Genomic DNA, 25210 nt, shown 5'->3' on the forward strand with positions numbered 1-25210 from the left:
CTAAACTTGAATATCAAGGCTATAAACTTACACAGTAGTTTCTCCCTAAATAAGACTATAAAAAGTGACCATCCAATAATAATAAGCATGCCTACCATAAACGCTATTTTCCACTAAAGGGAAGCAGACAGCAAAAATACATACCTTTAGATCTGTGATAGGAGACATGCAAGATGAATTTTGACTATTTCGCTCAAAAGCAAAGACAATGGGGTTGCATTAAAATGATACATGAGTCACATTAAAGGGTATCCTAGTAGCAAATAGGGACAAATTTCAACATTAAAGAAAATAAAACCTACACTAGAAAGAAAGTAAACATATATATTAAGTTCATGAGTTCTTAAAAAATAGGAAAACTGTCATGAAGCTCATCACATTTGAATTTGTTTACAAACCAATTTGTTATTCTGAAAAATGCTAAACAAAGAGAAGGCATCAACCATACATGTAGTCATTTCTGTTGCCGTTCATTTGCTAAGTCATGTTCGACTCTGCGACGTCCATTAAATGCAGCACCCAGGCCTCCCTGTCCTTCACCATTTCCCGGAGTTTACTCAAACTCATATCCAGTGAGTCAGTGACGCCATCCAACCATCTCATGCTCTGTCACCTCCTTCTCCTCCTGACTTCAATCTTTCCCAGCATCAGGATCTTATCCAATGAGTCCGCTCTTTACTTTAGGTGGCCAAAGCATCAAAGCGTCAGCTTCAACATCAATCCTTCCAATGAATATTCAGGTTTGATTTCCTTTAGGACTGACTGGTTTAATTTCCTTGTTTTGCAAGGGAGTCTTAAGAGTCTTCTCCACCACAATTCAAAAAGAATCAATTCTTTGGTGCTCTACCTTCACTATGGTCCAACTCTCATATCCATACATGACTACTGGAAAAACCATAGCTTTGACTATATGGACCTTTGTTGGCAAAGTGATGTCTCAGCTTTTTAATATGCTGTCTAGGTTTGTCATAGTTTTCCTTCCAGGCAGCAAGTTTATTTTAATTTCATGGCTGCAGTCACCATCCACAGTGATTTTGGAGCCCACGAAAATAAAATCTGTCATTGTTTCCATGTTTTCCCCATCTATTTGCCATGAAGAGATGAGACCAGATGCCATGATCTTCATCTTTTGAATGTTGACTTTTAAGCAAGCTTTTTCACTCTCCTTTTTCACCTTTAAGAGGCTCTCTCTATTTCCTTTTTGGTTTCTGCCATTAAAGTGGTATAATCTGCATATCTGAGGTTGATATTTCTCCCAGCAATCTGATTTCACCTTGTGATTCATACAGGCTGATATTTCACATGAAGTACTTACTCTTCATATAAGTTAAATAAGCAGGGTGACAATGTACAACCTTGACATACTCCCCCAATTTTGAAGCAGTCCACCATTTCATGTCTGGTTCTAACTGTTGCTCCTCGTCTTGAATACAGGATTCTCAAGAGACAGGTAAGGTGGCCTGGTATATCACCTATTCAAGAATTTTCCAGTTTGTTGTGATCCACAGGGTTGAAGGTTTTAGCATAGTCAATAAGGCAGAAGTAGATAGTTCTGTTTTTCTTTTTGAAATTCCCTTGCTTTTTCTATGACCCAGCAGATGTTGGCAATTTCATCTCTGGTTCCTGGTTTCTATGCCTTTTCTAAATCCAGCTTGTTCTCAGTTATATAAGTCCTTGGTTCACATACGGCTGAAGACTAGCTTGAAGGATTTTGAGAATAATCTTCTAGCATGTGAAATGAGTGCAATTGTATAGTAGTTGAACATTCTTTGGCATTACCTTCCTTTGGGCATTAAAGGAAAAATGAGCTTTTCCAGTCCAATGTCCACTGCTAAGTTTTCCAAATTTCCTTACACATTGACTGCAGCAGTTTAACAGCATCGTCTTTTAGGATTTTAAATAGCTCAGCTGGAATTCTATCACCTCCACTAGCTTTGTTCATATTAATGCTTCCTAAGGCTCACTTGACTTCAGAGTCTGGAATGTCTAGCTCTAGGTGAATGATCACACCACTGTGGTTATCCGGATTATTCAGCCAGTTCAGTTCAGTCACTCAGTTGTGTCCAATTCTTTGCGACCACATGGACTGCATGCAGCACACCAGGCCTCCCTGTCCATCAGCAACTCCCTGAGCTTGCTCAAACTCATGTCCATCGAGTCGGTGATGCCATCCAGTCATCTCATACTCTGTCATCCCCTTCTTCTCCTGCCTTCAATCTTTCCCAGCATCAGGGTCTTCTCCGATGAGTCAGTTCTTCTCATCAGGTAGTCAAAGTACTGGAGTTTCAGCTTCAGCATCAGTCCTTCCAATGAATATTCAGGACTGATTTCCTTTAGGATGGACTGGTTGGATCTCCTTGCTGTCCAAGGGACTCTCAAGAGTCTTCTGCAACACCACAGTTCAAAAGCATCAATTCTTCAGCACTCAGCTTTCTTTATGGTCCAACTCTCACATCCATACATGAACACTGGAAAAACCATGGCTTTGACTAGATGGATCTTTGTCAGTAAAGTAATGTGTCTGTTTTTTACCATGATGTCTAGGTTTGTCATAGATTTTCTTCTAAGGAGCAAGTGTCTTTTAATTTCATGGCTGCAGTCACCATCTGCAGTGATTTATTAACACATTTTTAAAGATATATATTTACTTTTAAGTGAAGGATAATTAACAGAATTTTGTTGTTTCCTGTCAAACATCAACATGAATCTTCCATAGGTGTCCCCTCCCTCTTGAACCTCACTCCCGTCTCCCTCTCCATCCCACCCCTCTAGGTAGATAAAGAGCCTCTATTTGAGTTCCCTGAGTCATTCAACAAATTCCCATTGGCTATCCATTTTGCACATGGTAATGTAAGTTTCCATATTACTCACTCCATACATCTTATCCCCTTTTTTCCCCCTCCTGTCCATAAATCTGTTCTCCATGTCTGTTTCTCCATTGCTGCCCTGCAAATAAATACACTGTTAAAATCTTTCTAGATTCCATATATATGCATTAGTATTTGATATTTATCTTTCACATTCTTACTCACTTCACTCTGTATAAAAGGTTCTAGATTCATCCACCTCATTAGAACAGACTCAAATGCATTCCTTTTTATGGCTGAGTAATATTCCATTGCATATATGTACCAGCTTCTTTATCCATCCATCTTTTGATGGATATCTAGGTTCCTTCCATATTCTAGTTATTGTAAATAGTGCTGAAATGAACATTGGGGAGCACGTGTCTTTTTCAATTTTGGTTTTCTCAGGGTATATGTCTAGGAGTGGGATTGCTGAGTCATATGGTGATTTTATTCCTAGTTTTTAAGGAATCGCCATACCATCTTCCATAGTTACTATATCAAGTTACTTTCCCACCAACAGTTCAAGAGGATTCCTTTTTCTCCACACCCTCGCCAGCATTTATTGTTTGTAGACTTTGATGATGGCCATTCTGACCAGTATGAGGTGATACCACATTGTAGTGTTGATTTGCATTTCTCTAAGAATGCATTTCTCTAATAATGAGCAATGTTAAGCATCTTTTCATGTGTTTATTTGCCATCTGTATATCTTCTTTGGAAAAATATCTGTTTAGATCTTTTCCTCACTTTTTGATTAGGTTTGTTTTTCTGGCATTGAGTTGTATGAGCTGCTTGTATGTTTTAGAAGTTAATCCTTTGCCAGTTGTTTCATTTGCTTTTATTTTCTCCCGTTATGAGGGTTGCCTTTTCACCTTGTTTATTGTTTCCTTTGCTGTGCAAAAGCTTTTAAGTTTAAATAGGTCCCACATGTTTATTTTTGTTTTTATTTCCATTACTCTAGGAGATGGGTCATAGAGGATCTTGCTTTGATTTATGTCATCATCAAGTGTTCTGCCTTTCTCCTTTTATAGTTTCTGGTCTCACATTTAAGTCATTAATCCATGAAGCAAAGAGAGCCTCTTCGATAAGTGGTGCTGAGAAAACTGGACAGCTACAGGTAAAAGGATGAAATTAGAACACTTCCTAACATGCATGAAATATTCTCTCAGCATCCCTGATTTTCCTGAAGAGACCTCTAGTCTTTCCTATTCTATTGTTTTCCTCTATTTCTTTGCATTATTCACTTAAGAAGGCTTTCTTATCTATCCTTGCTATTCTCTGAAATTCTGTATTCAGTTTGGTTTATCTTTCCCTTTCTGCTTTGCCTTTCACTCCTCTTTTCTCAGCTATTTGTAAGGTCTCCTCAGACTACCATTTTGCCTTCTTCCATTTCTTTTTCTTGGGAATGGTTTTAATCACCACCTCCTGCAGAGTGTTATGAACCTCCACCTATGTTGTTCGGGCACTCTGTCTACCAGATCTAATCCTTTGAATCTACTTGTCACCTCCACTGTATAATCATAAGGGATTTTACTTAGGTCATACCTGAATGGCCTAGTAGTTTTCCCTACTTTCTTCAATTTAAGCCATTTTTACTGGATCTATAAATTTTAATAACCTAATAATTGATGAGATATGTTATTTTTTAGGGAAGTAGTCCAGAAAGTAGTGCAAAAGGACTAACAAAGTTGAATATCAACAATTTGTAACCCCTGGTAAGACAGTAAATTGAGGCTTTGATCTTAAATGACTGCCAATATCTTTATACAAAAGACTACTTGGAAATTTATTTTCAAAGAAAGAGACTGACCACACTTAGGTCATTGATAAATCTTAACATTATTGAATGAGAGATAATCTGGATCACATTTCAAGTGATGCTCTAACATATAAATGACACCACCTATGAATACATGGTGTTCTTTCAAAAAACTGAATCTGAATTCCATCTATCTAAAAATGTCCCTGAAATATAGAACATAGAAATGGCACCTCGTGGGTGCAGTTTCAAAGTCTATAATATAGAAAATTTTACCAAACAAATTACCCAAAGTTTTTGTTCTTCTTTTTTAAGAGAGGTAGAAACTATAGATTAAATAGACTTAATAATTCACACGCAAACTGTGAACCTCATTTTTATTCTAAATTGAGCAGATCAACTGTAAAAATATAATAAAATCAGGGAAATTTGAACAATAGCTGAATATTTGATAACTAGTTGATTATTGTTAACTTTTAGTTGTGATAGTGTGTTATTTTTATGTTTAAAGAAAAGTATGCTGAGCATCTTTTCATGTGTTTGTTAGCCATCTATATGTCTTCATTGGAGAAATGTCTGTTTAGTTCTTTGGCCCATGTTTTAATTGGGTCATTTATTTTTCTGGAATTGAGCTGCAGGAGTTGCTTGTATATTTTTGAGATTAATCCTTCGTCTGTTGCTTCATTTGCTATTATTTTGTCCCAATCTGAGGGCTGTCTTTTCACCTTGCTTATAGTTTCCTTTGTTGTGCACAAGCTTTTAAGTTTCATTAGGTCCCATTTGTTTATTTTTGCTTTTATTTCCAATATTCTGGGAGGTGGGTCATAGAGGATCCTGCTGAGATTTATGTCAGAGAGTGTTTTGCCTATGTTCTCCTCTAGGAGTTTTATAGTTTCTGGTCTTACATTTAGATCTTTAATCTATGTTGAGTTTATTTTTGTGTATGGTGTTAAAAAGTGTTCTAGTTTCATCCTTTTACAAGTGGTTGACCAGTTTTCCCAGCACCACTTGTTAAAGAGGTTGTCTTTTTTCCATTGTGTAGTCTTGCCTCCATTGTCAAAGATAAGGTGTCCATAGGTGCGTGGATTTATCTCTGGGCTTTCTATTCTGTTCCATTGATCTATATTTTTGTCTTTGTGCCAGTACCATACTGTCTTGATGACTGTAGCTTTGTAGTATAGTCTGAAGTCAGGTAGACTCATTATCAGAGAAATGCAAATCAAAACCACAATGAGGTACATGCCAGTCAGGATGGCTGCTATCCAAAAGTCTACAAGCAATAAATGCTGGAGAGGGTGTGGAGAAAGGGGAACCCTCTTACACTGTTGGTGGGAATGCAAACTAGTACAGCCGCTATGGAAAACAGTGTGGAGATTTCTTAAAAAACTGGAATTAGAACTGCCATATGACCCAGCAATCCCACTTCTGGGCATACACACTGAGGAAACCAGATCTGAAAGAGACATGTGCACCCCAATGTTCATCGCAGCACTGTTTATAATAGCCAGGACATGGAAGCAACCTAGATGCCCATCAGCAGATGAATGGATAAGGAAGCTGTGGTACATATACACCATGGAATATTACTCAGCCGTTAAAAAGAATTCATTGGAATCAGTTCTAATGGGATGGATGAAACTGGAGCCCATTATACAGAGTGAAGTAAGCCAGAAAGATAAAGACCAATACAGTATACTAACACATATATATGGAATTTAGAAAGATGGTAATGATAACCCTATATGCAAAACAGAAAAAGAGACACAGATGTACAGAACAGACTTTTAGACTCTGTGGGAGAAGGCAAGGGTGCAATGTTTTGAGGGAACAGCATCGAAACATGTATACTATCAAGGGTGAAACAAGTCACCAGCCCAGGTTGGATGCATGAGACAAGTGCTCGGGCCTGGTGCACTGGGAAGACCCAGAGGGATCGGGTAGAGAGGGAGGTGGGAGGGGGGATCGGGATGGGGATTACATGTAAATCCATGGCTGATTCATGTCAATGTATGACAAAAACCACTACAATATTGTAAAGTAATTAGCCTTCAACTAATAAAAAAAAAATGGGGGGAAAAAAAGAAAAGTATGCTGATCTTTTAGATTTAAATACTGAAGTGTTAACATATTAGAAGTTATAATGTATATTTTTGTTTTAAAACAATTTATATGTGTTAGGTTAAGGAAGAAGTGGTTGGGGGCATATAGAAAAAAAATAAAATTGACCATGAATTATTAACTGTTTAAGCTCAGAAATGGGTACATAGGGATTCACCACTTCTCTCCTTATTATGTATTTGAAATTTCCCTTAATGAAAATTAAAATTCAAAAGAAGAAAGAAAAGCTAACAATATTTTTGCATTTTTATGCTCATATTAAATTATTCATGAGTTGAATAAATGTATCTAAGTGAAAAGGCAAATATCAATATAAAAATGTGTGACATTCTTATATTAAGGAAATTTCATTGCCTAACATGATTACAACAAATAAATAGAAACACTAATATTTAATAAATTAAAATTTCAATCATAATAGCTAGTAAAATGATAAAAGAATGAACTCAAACCATGTGATGAATAATGAGAGTAAATACTAAGTATAAATTAAAAAGATGGAAAACAGTGATGTCATAGCTGTCAGGAGCATGTACATATAAGCATCTCAGTAGATGATTACAATTTATTGGCAAATTAGGAATAGAAGAATAAACTTTAGTATAAACTGAATCTACCAAAATCCTTAAATCTTGATTTGAAGCACCATAAATGGTCCCTTTAAAGTCAAGAACTAAGTGAGCATACTTAATATCACTGTTTCCAGACAGTATTGAGCAGGAAGGTCATAGCTATGCCCATAATGAAGCCAAATAAATCATTAAAACTAATAAGTATTTGAAAAGAAGAAACTATATTCTCATCATTTACAGATAATATGTTTATCTACAGAGAAAATCCAACATTGTATACAGAAAAATATTTGAAATTTAATGAGTTTAGAAAGATATCTAGATATAAAATCAACATGAAAGAAAGGTGCTTACTGAAATTCATTTCTTCTAACTATGGGGTTTATAGGTTTGTACAATGATCTGGAAATAAAAGTGAGGTTTACTGTTATGTGCTATATACTGAGATCAGACATTGAAGCTGAACTTCCTTTATATTGAACACAGCTCTCACTATCTAGCCTTTAGAATCATATGGGGAGCTTTCAAAACTTCTGATACATGGGTGCCACCTCCAGAAATGCTGATTTAATTGGTCTGTGCAATAGCTACCAGATTTTCAAAACTTTTAGTTAAATTGAAAACTACTTTAAGCATGGAAAAGTAAATGACTTAGATACCTCTACTCTCATCCCAGGATTTGTGACTCAGGTCATTGACCTTCAAACTAAGCTTCAAGGAGTTCACGTATGAATGACTCAATTTGCCTGAAGTTGTCTGGGTTCCAACTTGGTTTTTGGCGTATTTTAACTAAGGCATTGAAGCTTACATGTCCCTTAGTAGAGCATTTCCCTCAAAACTCCTCATGGTATTTATGCAAAATGCAAATTGTTAGGCTATTTCCCATACTCTGAAGGATGGAGAGATTTGGACAGTAAACAAAAGCCCAAATTATTCTTCTAATCAAGTAAATTGATTAACTTGATAAATTAATTGAGATGTTGCATAAATGAAGCCATTGACTTTATTAAAGTGTATTTTATATTTTATCATTTTTATCTACTTTACTGATAAAAGACCAAGATAAAACTTTTCTTTTCTATGATTAGGAAACATTTATTTACTTCAAAAGGTACATAAGGACACATTATGAAACAAGTCTAAATTTCTCATGAAATTTAGAAATTATTCTTGAAACTGTTCATGGCTCCAGTAGGAATTAAATGCATTGGGCAGGAAAGAATTAATCAACTAGAGCAAAATAGATATTTTTTTTCCAAACTTTTAAACAGGCATTTTTTCTTTCTTTTTTTTTTATTAGTTGGAGGCTAATTACTTCACAACATTTCAGTGGGTTTTTTCATACGTTGATATGAATCAGCCATAGAGTTACACGTATTCCCCATCCCGATCCCCCCTCCCACTTCCCTCTCCACCCGATTCCTCTGGGTCTTCCCAGTGCACCAGGCCCGAGCACTTGTCTCATGCATCCCACCTGGGCTGGTGATCTAAACAGGCATTTTTAATGTTGGAAAAAAGTTAACACAATAAAACAAAATAACTGCGAAGCCAAGACAAATAGAGCCTTGTTTGAATTTTCAACTTTGACGGCAATGTTTTTAGGCTTCTGATTTTCTTTATTTCACAGTATAATTGACCTTAGTAATTTTTCAAAGGGAAATTAAATATAAATATTTACATTTTTATGTTAGGAATTTCTTCCAACTATTTTTCTGTGAAATTTTATGTATATATGTATATACATAATAGTCAGGGATACATGTATAATATATGTGGAAATACATATATGAAATATGTGTGTGTAAGACTGAAGTATATATATATAATTTTGAAAAATCAAGAACAGGAGCTTCTTAATGACTATGTGTCCCCAAATTTGCATTCTCTTTATGTTGAGTATTCCATTCATCTATGTTTTAAATTTGTTGCTTTATTTTAAAAATACATACTAATTCATTTGAATGAATATTTGTCAATGCTGCTTTTAGAGAAACTATATGACAGCAATATTCCAAAAATCACACCATGTTTCAAAGTCCCTCCCCTAGCAAAATGTACCTTTAAATTAAGTGGTTTGAGAATACATTTGCCTTTAGAGTAAGAAAAGATGACTTATTATAATACATGGTACTATAGTATACTAATTATTATAATTATTATTCAATGGTATTAAATATATAAGATTAAATATTATAATAATTATTATATAATAAGGCCTTACTGGCTGAAATTTCACTTTTTTTCTCACTGCAATTTTAAATGTATAAAAGACAAATTAACTTCTGAAATAATGAGATAAGAAGAGGGAATGGGTGCAAACTATTCAGCTCCTTCAATGGTTATTGGTTGCTTATCATGACAATGAAATACTAATGTAGGCAAAACCAACCAACACAATATTGTAAAGTAAGTATCCTTCAATTAAAAATTTTAAAACTACAGTGAAAAGAAAACACACACACGCACACACAAAATAGATGATCAAATAAAGGCTAATTATTCATTCGTACAGGTTCAGTGGTGTCCAACTCTGTGCAACCCTGTGGACTCTAGCTGGCCAGATTTCTCTGTCCCTGGGATTTTTCAGGCAAGAATACTGGAGTGGTTTGCCATTTTCTCCTTCAGGGAATCTTCCCAACTCAGGGATCAAAACCATGTCTTTTTTTTTTTTTTTTTTTAACTTATTTTTTTATTGAAGGAAAATTGCTTTACAGAATTTCATTTTCTGTCAAACCTCAACAAGAATCTGCCATGTGAAAGTGAAGTCGCTCAGTTGTGTCCGACTCTTTGCAACCCCATGGACTGTAGCCTACCAGGATCCTCAGTCCATGGAATTTTCCAAGCAAGAGTACTGGAGTGGGTTGCCATTTCCTTCTCCAGGGAATCTTCCTGACCCAGGGATTGAACCCCGGTCTCCCACATTGTAGGCAGACGCTTTACCGTCTGAGCTACCAAGGAGGTATACATATACCCCCTCCCTTTTGAACCTCCCTCCCATTCTCACCCCCCCACCCCCGCTTAGATATGGAGCCCCTGCTTGAGTTTCCTGAGCCATATAGCAAATTCCCACTGGCTATCTATTTTACATATGGTAAGTTTCCATGTTACTGTTTCCATACATCTCACCCTTTCCTCCCCTCTCCCCATGTCCATAAATCTATTCTTCATGTCTGTTTCTCCACTGATGCCCTGTAAATAAATTTAAAATATAAAACAAAACATATCTTCTGTGTCTCTTGCACTGCAGGCAGATTCTTTCCCATTGAGCCATTAGAGAAGCCCGAAGGATCATCACACTGTTCTAATTCACTTTCCCAGACTTCACTTAGCTAATTTCTGATTTCCAAATGTATGTGTGTGTCACAAAAGGGGACTCTGCGACGTTCTGAAGATAGATTCATTCAAACTTCTTGCTACAAATAAAAGACAACAACAACCACAATAGCATCCTATTACTGATATTGTAGCATTCCCATTTGGGACTAAGAAAGACAACTGATCAAAGAAAGAGGAGATGAACTGATAGGAAAAGCGGCAGATACAAGCAATACTGTTGTGTTAAAGAACAAAAAGCTGTCAGGACAAACAGATGGGGACAGCACTGTAAATGAGAGAAAAAAAAATGTGATGGACAAAATGCAAAAATTATGAAGAACAATTAATAACATATTTGATATGATGGTAGATGCCAAATATTATTTAAACAAGACATACTCATTTACTTATTTAAAAAGAAGATGAAGCACCATAAAAAATGCATTGATTTTCTTCAAGGAATGTATTGTACTTGTTGTTGTTCAGTCACTAAGTCATGTCCAGCTCTTTGTGCCCCCATGGCCGGCAGCACACCAGGCTCACCTGTCCTTCACTACCTCCCAGTGTTGGCTCAAATTCATATCCACTGAGTCAGTGATGCTATCTAACAATCTCAGCCTCTACATCCCTTTCTCTTTGTACCTTCAATCTTTTACAGCACCAGGACCTTTTCCAGTGAGTCAGCTCTTCACATCAGGTGGCCAAAGTATTAGCTACAGCATCAGTCCTTCCAATGAATATTCAGTGTTGGTTTCCTTTAGAATTGACTGGTTTGATCTCTTTGCTGTCCAAGGGACTATCAAGAGTCTTCTCCAGCACCACAATTCAAAAGCATCAATGTCACTCAGTCTACTATATGGTCTAACGCTCACATCTATACATGACTACTGGAAAAGCCATAGCTTTGACTCTCTAAACTTTTGTCAGCAAAGTGATGTCTCTGCTTTTTAATATGCTATCTAGGTTTGTTGTAGCTTTTCTTCAAAGGAGCAAGTGTCTTTTAATTTCATGGCTGCAGTCACCATTCAAAGTGATTTTAGAGACCAAGAAAATAAAATATGCTAGTGCTTACACTTTTCCCCCTACTATTTGCCATGAAGTCATGGAACCAGTTGTGAATATCTTAGTTTTTTGAAAGTTGAGTTTTAAGCTAGCTTTTTCACTCTCCTCATTTACCCTCATAAAGAGGCTATTTATTTCCTCTTCACTTTATGAGATTAAAGTGGTATCATCTGCATATCTGAGATTGTTGATGCTTCTTCTGACAATCTTGATTCCAGCTTGTGATTCATCATGCCCAGAGTTTCCTACAATGCACTCTGCGTAAAAGTACAGAATGACAATATACAGCTGCATCATACTCCTTTCACAACTTTGAACCAGTCTCTTGTTCCATGTCTCGTTCTAACTGCTGCTACTTGACTCACATACAGATTTTTTTAGGAGACAGGCAAGGTGGCCTGGTATTCTCATCTCTGTAAGCACTTTCCACAATTTGATAAAGTGCTGCATTCAATATGCCAGCAAATATGGAAAACTCAGCAATGGCCACAGGACTGAAAAGGTCAGTTTTCATTCAAAATCCAAAGAAGGGCAATGCCAAAGTATGTTCAAACTAACATACAATTATACTCATTTCACATACTAGCAAGTTATTGCTCAAAATACTTTAAGCTTGGCTTCAACAGTACATTAACTAAGAACTTCCAAAAGTATAAGCTGAGCTTAAAAAAGGTAGAGGAACCAAAGATCAAATTGCCAACATCTGTTGGACTATAGAAAAAGAAAGAGAATTCCACAAAAATATCTATTTCTGCTTCACTAACTATGATAAGTTGTTTGACTGTGTGCCAAATCTCACAACAAACTGAAAAATTTTTAAAGAGATGGAATACCAGACTACCTTACTTGTCTACTGAGAAACCTGTATGCAGGTCAAGAAGCAACAGTTAGAACCAAACATGCAACAATGGACTGGTTTAAAATTGGGAAAGGAGTACATCAAGGCTGTATATTGTTACCCTGTTTATTTAATCTATATGCAGAGTACACCATGCAAAATACCTTGCAGGATAAATCACAAGCTGCAATCAAGAATGCTGGGAGAAATAACAACAACCTCCAATATGCAGATGATACCTCTCTAATGGCAGAAAGCAAAGAGGTACTAAAGAGCCTCTTGACAAGGGTGAAAGAGGAGAGTGAAGAAGGTGGCTTAAAACTCAACATTGGAAAAATGAAGATCATGGCATCCAGTCCCATCACTTTATGGCAAATAGATGGGGAAAAGTGGAAACTGATATATTTTATTTTCTTGAGCTTTGAAATCACTCCGGACGGTGACTGTAGCCATGTAACTAAAAGAAGCTTGCTTCTTTGAAGAAAAGTTATGGCAAACATAAACAACAAATTAAAAAGCAGAGATATCAATTTGCCAAAGAAGGTTCATAAAGTCAAAGCTACATTTTTCCAATAGTCATGTATGGATGTGAGAGTTGGACTAATAAGAAGGCTTAGGGCCGAAGAATTAGTGCTTTCAAACTGTGGTGCTGGAGAAGACTCTTGAGAGTGCCTTGGGCTGCAAGCAGATCAAAGCAGTGAATTCTAAAGAAAATCAACCCTGAATATTCATTGGAAGGAATGATGTTGAAGCTGAAGCTCCAATACTTTGGCCACTGGATACAAAGAGTTGATTCATTTGAAAAGATCCTGGTTCTGGGAAAGATTAAGGACAAGAAGAGAAGGTGACAACGGAGGATGAGATGATTGGATGGTATCACTGACTCAATGGACATGACTTTGAGCAAACCCTGTGAGACAGAGAAGGACAGAGAAGCCTGGCATGCTGTACTTCATGGGGTCACAGAGTCAGACATGGCTAAGTGACTGAATAACAGCACAGTTTGTTGTGATTGACACAGCCAAAGGCTTCAGCATAGTCAATGAAGCAGAAAGTAGATGTTTTTCTGAAATCCCCTTGCTTTCTTCCTGTTCCAACCAATGTTTATAATTTGATCTCTGGTTCCTCTCCTTTCTAAATCCAGCTTGTACATCTGGGAGTTCTCTGTTCAAATACTGCTAAAGCCTAGGTTAAAGAATTTTGAGCATAACCTTGCTAACATGTGAAATAAGTGCAATTGTTTGGTACTTTGGACATTCATTGGCATTGACCTTCTTTGGGACCAGAATGAAAACTGACCTTTTGTGGTCCTCTGGTCACTGCTGAACTTTCAAAATTTGCTGACATATTAAGTGCAACACTGTAACAGCATCATCTTTGAGGATTTTAACTAGTTCAGCTGGAATCCTATCACTCCACTAACTTCATTCATAGCAATGCTTCCTAAAGCACACTTAACTTCACACTCCAAGATGACTGGCGCTAGCTGAGTGACCACACCTTTCCCATTATCTGGGTCATTAAGATATTTTGTGTCTAGTTTTTCTGTGTATTCATGCCACCTCTCCTTAATTTCTTCTGCTTCTTTTAGGTTTTATTATTTCTATCTTTTATTATCCCCATCCTTGCATAAAATGTTCACTTGATGTCACCAATTTTCTTGAAGAGATCTCTAGTCTTTTCCATAATATTGTTTTCTCCTATTTCTTTGCATTTTTCATTTAAGGAGGCCTTCTTATTTCTCCTTGCTATTCTCTGGAATGCTTCATTCAGTTGGGTATATCTTTCCCTTTCTCCTTTGCCTCCTTTGCCTTTTGCTTCTCTTCTTTTCTCAGCTATTTGAAAGGCCTCCTCAGACAACCACTTTGTCTGCTTGCATTTCTTTTTTGGGGGGATGGTTTTGGTCATTGCCTCCTGTACAGTGTTAGGAACCTCCATCATAGTTCCCCAGGCACTCTGTCTACCAGATCTAATCCCTTGACTCTATGTCTCATTTCCACTGTATAATCATAAGGGATTTGATTTAGGTCATACCTAGATGGCCTACAAGTTTTCCCTACTTTCTTCAATTCAAGCCTGAATTTTTTTTTAATTAATTTATTTTAATTGGAGGCTAATTACTTTACAGTATTCTAGTAGGTTTTTTTTTTTTTTTTGCTTGTTTGTTTGTTGTTGTTTTTTTTTTTTTTTACCATACATTGACTTGAATCAGCCATGGGTGTACATGTGTCCCCAATCCTGAACCCCCTCCCACCTCCCTCCCCATCCCATCCCTCAATAAGGAGGTTATGATCTGAACCACAGTCAGCTCCAGGTATTGCTTTTACTGACTGTGTAGAGCTTCTCCATCTTTGGCTAATAGAATATAATCAACATGATTTTGGTATTGACCATATGGTGATGGCCATGTGTAGAATCATATTTTGGGTTGTTGGAAGAGGGTCTTTACTATGATCAGTGTGTTCTCTTGACTAAACTTGTTGTTAGACTTTGCTCTGTTTCATTTTGTACTCCAAAGCCAAGCTTGGGTGTTTCTTCAGCTATTAATCCCCAAAGATGAAAAGTACATCATTTTTTGTGTTAGTTGTAGGAGGTCTTGTAGATCTTTATAGAACCAGTCGCCTTCATCTTCTTTGTCATCAGTGTTTTGGGGCATAGACTTGAATTACTATGATGTTGAATGGTTTGCCTTGGAAATGAACTGAGATCATTCTATCTTATGAGATTGAACCCAAGTACTACATTTTGGGCTCTTTTGTTGACTATGAGGGCTCTGTTATATATTTATTCTGAATTTAAAGGAAAAAATTCAAAATTCTCTGGTTTATTTGAGAGTTACTTTTATTTGAGAGTTTATCTTATTTGAGAGTTTCTCTGAAGTTATTTTAGTGAGCTCAAAAAGAGTTTTCAAAGTAATTTTGACACCATAGATGGATTAGTTTTGTTGGACTACAAATACTACTTTTTAAAATAAAATTTTCTCTGCTTGTTAGGCAGTCTGACATAATATGATACTCAGTGATTATTAATCCTTCTAAAGTTTAAGAAAGAGACTAGAAAAGAGAATAGCTTTAAAAGCTTGGCACAAAGAGGGTAACTTTGATTACCTTGATATTATAATATAGTCTGTGATCAAAAAAACAAAAACTTCCATAATCTTTATAACAGAAACAAGCTTAAGAGTAGCAATTTAAAGACAATGTTTTCTTTCTGTATATCTAGCCACCCAGGACAGACGGGTCATGGTGGAGATGTTTGACAGAATGTGGCCCACTGGAGATGGGAATGGCAAACCACTTCAGTATTCTTGCCTTGAGAATCCCATGAACAGTATGAAAAGGCAAAATGATAGGATACTGAAAGAGGAACTCCCCAGGTCGGTAGGTGCCCAATATGCTACTGGAGATCAGTGGAGTAATAACTCCATAAAGAATGAAGGGATGGTGCCAAAGCAAAAACAATACCCACTTGTGGATGTGACTGGTGATAGAAGAAAGGTCAGATGCTGTAAAGAGCAATACTGCATAGGAATCTGAAATGTGAAGTCCATGAATCAAGGCAAGTTGGAAGTGGTCAAACAGGAGATGGCAAGAGTGAACATCAACATTCTAGGAATCAGCGAAGTAAAAAGGACTGGAATGGGTGAATTTAACTCAGATGACCATTATGTGGGTCATCTGATGACTATTACTGTGGGCAGGAACCCCTTAGAAGAAATGGAGTAGCCATCATCATCAAGAAAAGAGTCCAAAATGCAGTACTTGGATGCAATCTCATAAATGGCAGAATGATCTCTGTTCGTTTCCAAGGCAAGCCAGGCAATATCACGGTAACACAAGCCTATGCCCCAACCAGTAACTCTGAAGAAGCTGAAGTTGAACAGTTCTATGAAGACCTACAGGACCTTTTAGAACTAACACCCAAAAAAGATGTCCTTTTCATGATAGGGGACTGGAATGCAAAGTAGGAAGTCAAGAAACACGTGGAGTAACAGACAAATTTGGCCTTGAAAGTACGGAATGAAGCAGGGCAAAACTAATAGAGTTTTGCCAAGAGAACACACTGGTCACAGCAAACACCTTCTTCCAATAACACAAAAGAAGACTCTACACATGGACATCACCAGATGGTCAACACCAAAATCACATTGATTATATTCTTTGTAGCCAAAGATGAAGAAGCTCTATACAGTCAGCAAAAACAAGACTGGGAACTGACTGTGGCTCAGTTCATGAACTCCTTATTGCCAAATTCATACTGAAATTGAAGAAAGTAGGGAACCACTAGACCATTCAGGTATGACCTAAATCAAATCCCTTATGACTATACAGTGAAAGTGAAAAATAGATTTAAGGGACTAGATCTGATTGACAGAGTGCCTGATGAACTACGGATGGAGGTTTGTGACATTGTAGAGGAGACAGGGTTCAACACCATCCCCATGGAAAAGAAATGCAAATAGAAAAAATGGTTGTCTGAGGAGGCCTTACAAATAGCTGTGAAAGAAGAGAAGTGAAAAGCAAAGGAGAAAAGAAACATATTCCCATTTGAATGCAGAGTTCCAAAGAATAGCAAGGAGAGGTAAGAAAGCCTTCCTCAGTGATCAATGCAAAGAAATAGAGGAAAACAACAGAATGGGAAAGACTAGAGATTTCTTCAAGAAAATTAGAGATACCAAAGGAACATTTCATGCAAAGATGAGTTCCATAAAGGACAGAAATGATATGGACCTAACAGAACCAGGAGATATGAAGAAGAGGTGGCAAGAACACACAGAAGAACTGTACAAAAAATATCTTCACGACCCAGATAATCATATGGTGTGATCACTCACCTAGAGCCAGACATCCTGGAATGTGAAGTCAAGTGGGCCTTAGAAAGCATCACTATGAACAAAGCTAGTGGAGGTGATGGAATTCCAGATGAGTTATTTCAAATTCTGAAAGATGATGCTGTGAAAGTGCTGCATTCAATATACCAGCAAATTTGGAAAACTCAGCAGTGGCCACGGGACTGGAAAAGGTCAGTTTTCACTCCAGTCCCAAGGAAAGACAATCCCAAAGAATGCTCAGACTACCACACAATTGTACTCACCTCACATACTAGTAAAGTAATGCTCAAAATTCTCCAAGCCAGGCTTCAGCAATACATGAACCATGAACTTCCAGATGTTCAAGCTGGTTTTAGAAAAGGCAGAGGAACCAGAGATCAAATTGCCAACATCTGTTGGATCATCGAAAAAGCAAGAGAGTTCCAGAAAAACATCTATTTCTGCTTTATTGACTAAGCCAAAGCCCTTGACTGTGTGGATCACAATAAACTGTGGAAAATTCTGAAAGAGATGGGAATACCAGACCACCTGACCTGCCTCTTGAGAAACCTGTATACAGGTCAGGAAGCAATAGTTAGAACTGGACACGGAACAACAGACTGGTTCCAAACAGGAAAAGGAGTATATCAAGTCTGTATATTGTCACCCTGCTTATTTAACGTCTATGCAGAGTACATCATGAGAAATGCTGGGCTGGAAGAAGCACAAGCTGGAATCAAGATTGCCGGGAGAAATATCAATAACCTCAGATATGCAGATGACACCACCCTTATGGCAGAAAGTGAAGATGAACTAAAGAACCTCTTGATGAAAGTGAAAGAGGAGAGTGAAAACGTTGGCTTAAAGCTCAACATTCAGAAAACTAAGATCATGGCATCTGGTCCCATCACTTCATAGCAAGTAGATTGGGAGACAGTGGAAACAGGGTCAGACTTTATTTTGGGGGGGGGACTCCAAATCACTGCAGATGGTGCCTGCAGCCATGAAATTAAAAGACGCTTACTCCTTGGAAGGAAAGTTATGGCCAACCTAGATAGCATATTAAAAAGCAGAGACATTACTTTGCCAACAAAGTCCATCTAGTCAAGGCTATGGTTTTTCCACTGGTCATGTATGGATGTGAGAGTTGGACTGTGAAGAAAGCCGAGCACCGAAAAATTGATGCTTTTGAACTGTGGTGTTGGAGAAGACTCTTGAGAGTCCCTTGGACTACAGGAGATCCAACCAGTCCATCCTAAAGGACATCAGTCCTGGATGTTCATTGGAAGGACTGATGTTGAAGCTGAAACTCCAATACTTTGGCCACCTCATGCAAAGAGCTGACTCATTGGAAAAAACCCTGATGCTGGGAGGGATTGGGGGCAGGAGGAGAAGGGATGACAGAGGATGAGATGGCTGGACGGCATCACTGACTCGATGGACATGGGTTTGTGTGGACTCTGGGGATTGGTGATGGACAGGGTGGCCTGGCATGCTGTGCTTCATGGGATTGCAAGGAGTCAGACACGACAGTGACTGAACTGAACTGAGAAAAATAAATTTTCATGAATGTTCTTGACTAGTGTATATGATCTTTTTGTATATTGGCAAGTCATCTGATTTCAATCTCTAAATTCTATTGCTTTAACTATATGCCCAGAAGAGACTGTTTTTTTCATCATAAACATTTATTGATATGCTTTTTGAAATAATTTTTATTCCTAAATTTCAGAATTTTTTGCCAAATCCTAACATTTATAGTAAATATCTAACATGATGTTTTTTCAAATAAAAATTTAAATTGTTGCATTCAAGAAGCTATAACATATTAAGAGTTTTTAAATGATATAAATAAGAGGAGCTTAAACCTAAGAATTCTATCATAATATAATCTTTAACTGAAAAAATGAGCACTCAAAGAAAACTACCGTTCTCAATTAAAAACATATTTTAATGTTAGAGTGAATAACTATAATCATGTCAATCCACTGATTTGAAATAAGACTGAACATAAATAATCAACCTCTTTTTTGTTTCCATCTTCTAAATACATGAGAATTTATCTTCAAACTTGGAAATACAGTACAAAGAATTCAAAGAGAAAACTGCTGTCTGAAAGGTGGAGAAAGGAGCTCTTTTCACTAGAAAAGAGCACAATTGCTTATAAAAATTAATTCATTTTCAAGACTTGTTCAATTTTTATTATGTGGTACTGGAATAATTTACAGGTATTAATCATTTTGGAGCATCTTGAGAATTAATGGAAAGGAAAAAATATTCTAAAAAATAGAATATTCCACCATCTTGAATAACAAATAACATTATAGAATGGATTTTTGAAAGTATAGACAAGTGAATTTGATATAAATGTTTTTTCCTTTTTATTGCTAGATTATTCTAGTTTTGATTATGCAGCATATTATATTTATGCATTCTTTTCAGAATATTTTTCCTATGGTTCAGGCAGATGACAATATTTTTATTTTTTAAACTGAATAGATGTTTACTCATATTACCATGCTTATTTTGTAAATTATTTATCAAGGAGTAACTTGCATAGATAAAACATACCAATAAATTGTATAGTTGGATCGGTTTTTAAGACTGTACTTAGACATGTGAGCACAACTAAAATAATAAACAATGTTCTTGGAGGAAGAAGATGGCAGAGAAGTAGGTGGACAAGGAGTACATGTCTCTCCATGGATACATCAGGAATACACCTTCAGAAACAGAAGTGCTTGCAGAGCACCAGCTGAAAGTGGACAGGAATACCTGACCACCGGAAAAGACCATATAGAACCATGCAAAACTTGGTAGGATGAAGGAACTAGGGGGAAAATCAGAAATGTTAGCAGGACTGGACTTGCCCTCAGTAGGCAGGGGCACTGAAGCAGGGTTTCTATCCCCAAATTGAGGCAATTAAATGGGTCAGAGGAGAAACATTTGAGACTGAGAGTGAAGCAGTTGATTTAGGGCAGTCAAAATGGAATGAGAAACAGAAAATTGGATTAAAGATTTACTGCCCCGTCCATCAGAACAAGACCCAATTTCCCCCTCAGTCAGTCTCTTCCATCAGGAAGTTTCCATAAGCCTCTTAACTTTCTCCATCAGATGGCAGACAGAATGAAAATCACAAGCACACAAAACTGAACAATCTGATCACATGGACCACAGCCTTGACTAACTCAATGAAGCTATGAGCCATGCCATGTAGGACAACTCAAGACAGATGGGTCATGGTGAAGTGTTCTGACAAAAAGTGGTCCACTGGAGAAGGGAATGGCACACCACTTCAGTATTACTGCCTTGAGAACCCCATGAACAATATGAAAAGGCAAAAAGATAGGACACTGAAAGATGAACTTCCCAGGTCAGTAGCTGCCCAATATGCTACTGGAGATCAATGGAAAAACAAGACAGAAAGAATGAAGAGACAGAGCCGAAGCAAAAACAACACCCAGTTGTGGATGTGACTGGTGATGGAAATAAAGTCTGATGCTATAAAGAGCAATGTTGCATAAGAACCTGGAATGTTAGGTCCATGAGTCCAGGCAAATTAGAAGTGGTCAAACAGGAGATGACAAGAAAGAACATTGACATTTGAGGAATCAGTGAACTAAAATGGACTGGAAAGGGTGAATTTAACTCAGATGAAAATCTGATACTGTGGGTAAGAATCCCTTAGAAGAAATGGAGTAGCCATCATAGTCAAGAAAAGAGTCCAAAATGCAGTACTTGGATGCAATCTCAAAAATGACAGAATGATCTCTGTTCGTTTCCAAGGCAAACCATTCAATATCACAGTAATCCAAGTCTATACCATGAGCAGGAATGCTGAAGAAGCTGAAGTTGAAAGGTTCTAAGAAGACCTACAAACCTTCTAGAACTAACACCCCAAAAGATGTCCTGTTCATTACAGGGGATTGGAATGAAAAAGTAGGAAGTCAAGAAATACCTGGAGTAACAGGCAAATTTGGCTTTGGAGTACAGAAGGAAGCAGTGCAAAGGTTAATGGAGTTTTGCCAAGAGAATGCACTGGCCATAGCAAACACCATCTTCCAACAACACAAGAAAAGACTCTACATGTGGACATCACCAGATGATCAATACTGAAATCAGATTCATTAAATTCTTTGTAGCCAAAGATGAAGAAGCTCTATACAGTCAGCAAAAACAAGACTGGGAGCTGACTGTGGCTCAGATCATGAACTCCTTATTGCCAAATTCAGACTTAAATTGAAGAAAGTAGGGAAAACCCCTAGACCATTCAGGTATGACCTAAATCAAATCCCTTAAGATTATACAGTGGAAGTGAGAAATAGACCCAAGGGTTTAGATCTGATAGACAGAGTGCCTGAAGGACTATGGACAGAGATTTGGGACACTGTACAGAAGGCATGGATCAAGACATTCCCCAAGTTTAAAAAAAAAAAACACAAAAAGGCAAAATGGTTGTCTGAGGAGGTCTTACAAATAGCTGAGAAAAGAAGAGAAGCAAAAGGCAAAAGAGAAAAGGAAAGAGATACCCATTTGAATGTAGAATTTCAAAGGATAGCAAGGAGAGATAAGAATCCCTTCCTCAGTGATCAAAGCAAAGAAATACAGGAAAACAATAGAATGGGAAAGTCTAGAGATCTCTTCAAGAAAATTAGAGATACCAAGGGAACATTTCTTTCAAAGATGGGCACAGTAAAGGACAGAAATGGTATGGACCTAACAGAAGCAGAAGATATCACAAAGAGGTGGCAAGCATACACAGAATAATTGTACAAAAAAGATCTTCATGACCCAGATAATCACAATGGTGTGATCACTCACCTAGAGCCAGATGTTCTGGAATGGGGAGTCAAGTGGACCTCAGGAAACCTCACTATGTACAAAGCTAGTGGAGGTGATGGAATTCCAGTTGAGCTATTTCACATCCTAAAAGATGATGCTGTGAAAGTGCTTCACTCAATATGCCAACAAATTTGGTAAACTCAGCAGTGGCCACAGTACTGGAAAAGGTCAGTTTTCATTCCAATCCCAAAGAAATGCAATGCCAAAGAATGTTCAAACTACCACACTATTGTACTAATCTAGTATGCTAGTAAAGTAATCCTCAAAACTCTTCAAGCCAGGATTCAACAGTACATAAACCGTGAACTTCCAGATGTTCAAGCTGGATTTAGAAAAGGCAGAGAAACCAGATATAAAATTGCCGACATCTGTTGGATCAGCGAAAAAGCAAGAGAGTTCCAGAAAAACATCTATCTCTGTTTTATTGACTATGCCGAGGCCTATGACAGTGTGGATCACAAGAAACTGTGGAAAATTCTTCAAGAGATATGAATACCAGACCACCTTACCTGCCTCCTAAGAAATCTGTATTCAGGTTAAGAAGTAAGTCAGAACTGGACATGGAACAACAGACTGGTTCCAAATAGGAAAAGCAGTACGTCAAGGCTGTATATTGTCACCCTGCTTATTTAACTTATATGCGGAGTACATCATGAGAAACGCTGGGCTGGAAGAAGCACAAGCTGGAATCAAGATTGCTGGGAGAAATATCAATAATTTCAGATATGCCGATGACATCACCCTTAGGGCAGAAAGCGAAGAACTAAAAAGCCTCTTGTTGAAAGTGAAAGAAGAGAGTGAAAAAGTTGATTTTTCAGAAAACTAAGATCACAGCTTCTGGTCCCATCACTTCATGACAAATAGATGGGGAAACAATGGAAACAGTGACGAACTTTATTTTGGGGGGAAATCACCACAGATGGTGATGGCAGCCATGGAAATTAAAAGATGCTTGCCCCTTGGAAGATAAGCTATGACCAACCTAGATAGCATGTTAAAAAGCAAAGACATTATTTTGCCAACAAAGGTCCATCTAGTCAAAGCTATGATTTATCCAGTAGTCATGTATCGATGTGAGAGTTGGACCATAAAGAAAGCTGAGTGCAAAGAATTGATGCTTTTGAATTGTGGTTTTGGGGAAGACTCTTGAGAGTCCCTTGGACTGCAAGGAGATCCAACCAGTCCATCCTAAAGGAGACCAGTCCTGGGTGTTCATTGGAAGGACTGATGCTGAACCTGAAACTCCAATACTGTGGCCACCTGATGAGAAGAACTGACTCATTTAAAAAGACCCTGATGCTGGAAAAGATTGAAGGCAGGAGGAGAAGGGGACGACAAAGGATGAGATGGTTGGATGGCATCACCGACTGAATAGATATGAGTTTGAGAAAACTCCAGGAGTTTGTGATAGACAGGGAGGCTTGGTGTGCTGCAGTCCATGAGGTCACAAAGAGTTGGAGACGACTGAATGAGAATAAGACAATCCTTGTCACAGTCATACATACTCTGGACAGGGATGCAAGTCCCCTAGAAGGCAGTGTCTAAAAGCTGGAGTGTAGGGATTGTGGAGCAATCCCAAGGCAATGTCTGCTGTTGACTGTGGGGAAACGTCCTGAGTAAATATGCGGGAGGAGTTTGTGGTGGGAAATGCCTGTGGAGGAAAGTCAGGCAGCCATGGAAGAAAGGACATACTGCTGAGTCATTCATAGGTTGTAGAGCCACCACTGTAGCCTCTCTCCTCTCACACACCAGCACCAGCAGCTGAACAATAGAGAGGCTGGTCCATCAAGCGCCTGATGCCTGGAACAACAGAGTAGGATCCCACCCAGGGTGCCCCTTTAGATGCCTGATGTGCCAAACAACAGATTAGGACCCCAGCCAGGGGTGGGGGGTGCATTTATGTGCCTGACACACCAAAGAACAGAGAATGACCTCAGGCAAGAGAGCCATCTAAGTGCCTGATTGGGAGGAGCGATGGAGAAAGACTAGCCAAAGAGACCTGATCACCAGATGCCAGAGGCTCAAAAAAAGATTCTGATAGGGTCATAGCTCCTGCGGCTGAGGCAGTCTGTGTCCCTGCACACTTGGCACCATCAGGATCCTCACAACCCAAGCAGCTGCCAGTGACACCCTGTGCGGGAAGCCTCATCCAAATAGCAAACTAGACAAAAGTACCCAGTCATCAGCAGACAGAATTACCAACCCACTCAGCCCTGCCCATCAGAGGAAAAAAAAAATTCACTTCTTCCCAGTGGAATGAAAGCACAAGTCACATCCTATATGAAGCTTAACAAACCACTGGGCTAAATGTATGAGGGCAGAAACCGAAAGGAAGAAAGAATTGAAACTTGAAGCCTTGGAAAAGGAGACCTCAAACAAATTAAGTTTAAAAAAGTAGTGAAAAGGCAGAGAAATACTGCAAAAATGAAGACACAAACTAAAACACACAAGTCCAAATAAATGAAGAAGAAATAGACAAACTACGTGAAAAAGGATTCAGGATAAAGATATTAAAGATGATCCAAAGCCTTGTAAATAGAATAGAGAAAAAGCAAGAATCAATTAACAAAGACCTAGAAGAATTAAAGAATAAACATACAGAGACAAACAACACAATTACTGGAATTAAAATACTCTAGAAGGAATCAATAGCAGAATATCTAGAATATCTGAAGTAGAAGAATGGATCAGTGAGCTGGAAGACAAAATGATGGAACTAACTGCTGAAGAGCAGAATAAAGTAAAAAAAAAGAAAACTGAGGATATTCTTGGAAAATTCTGGGACAATACTAAACACACCAACATCTGAATTATAAGGGCCCCAGAAGAAGAAGAGAAAAAGAAAGGGCATGAGAAAATTTTTGAAGAGATTATAGTTGAAAATTTCCAATATGGAAAAGGAAATAGTCAATCAAGTCCAAGAATCACAGAGATTCCCCTATAGGATAAACCCAAGCAGAAACATGCCAAGACACATACTAATCAAGCTAACAAAGATTAAACACAAAGAAAGACTATTAAAAGCAACAAGGGGAAAGCAACAGG

The sequence above is a fragment of the Dama dama genome, chromosome 17 (assembly GCF_033118175.1).
Source record: "Dama dama isolate Ldn47 chromosome 17, ASM3311817v1, whole genome shotgun sequence".
Taxonomy (NCBI): domain Eukaryota; kingdom Metazoa; phylum Chordata; class Mammalia; order Artiodactyla; family Cervidae; genus Dama; species Dama dama.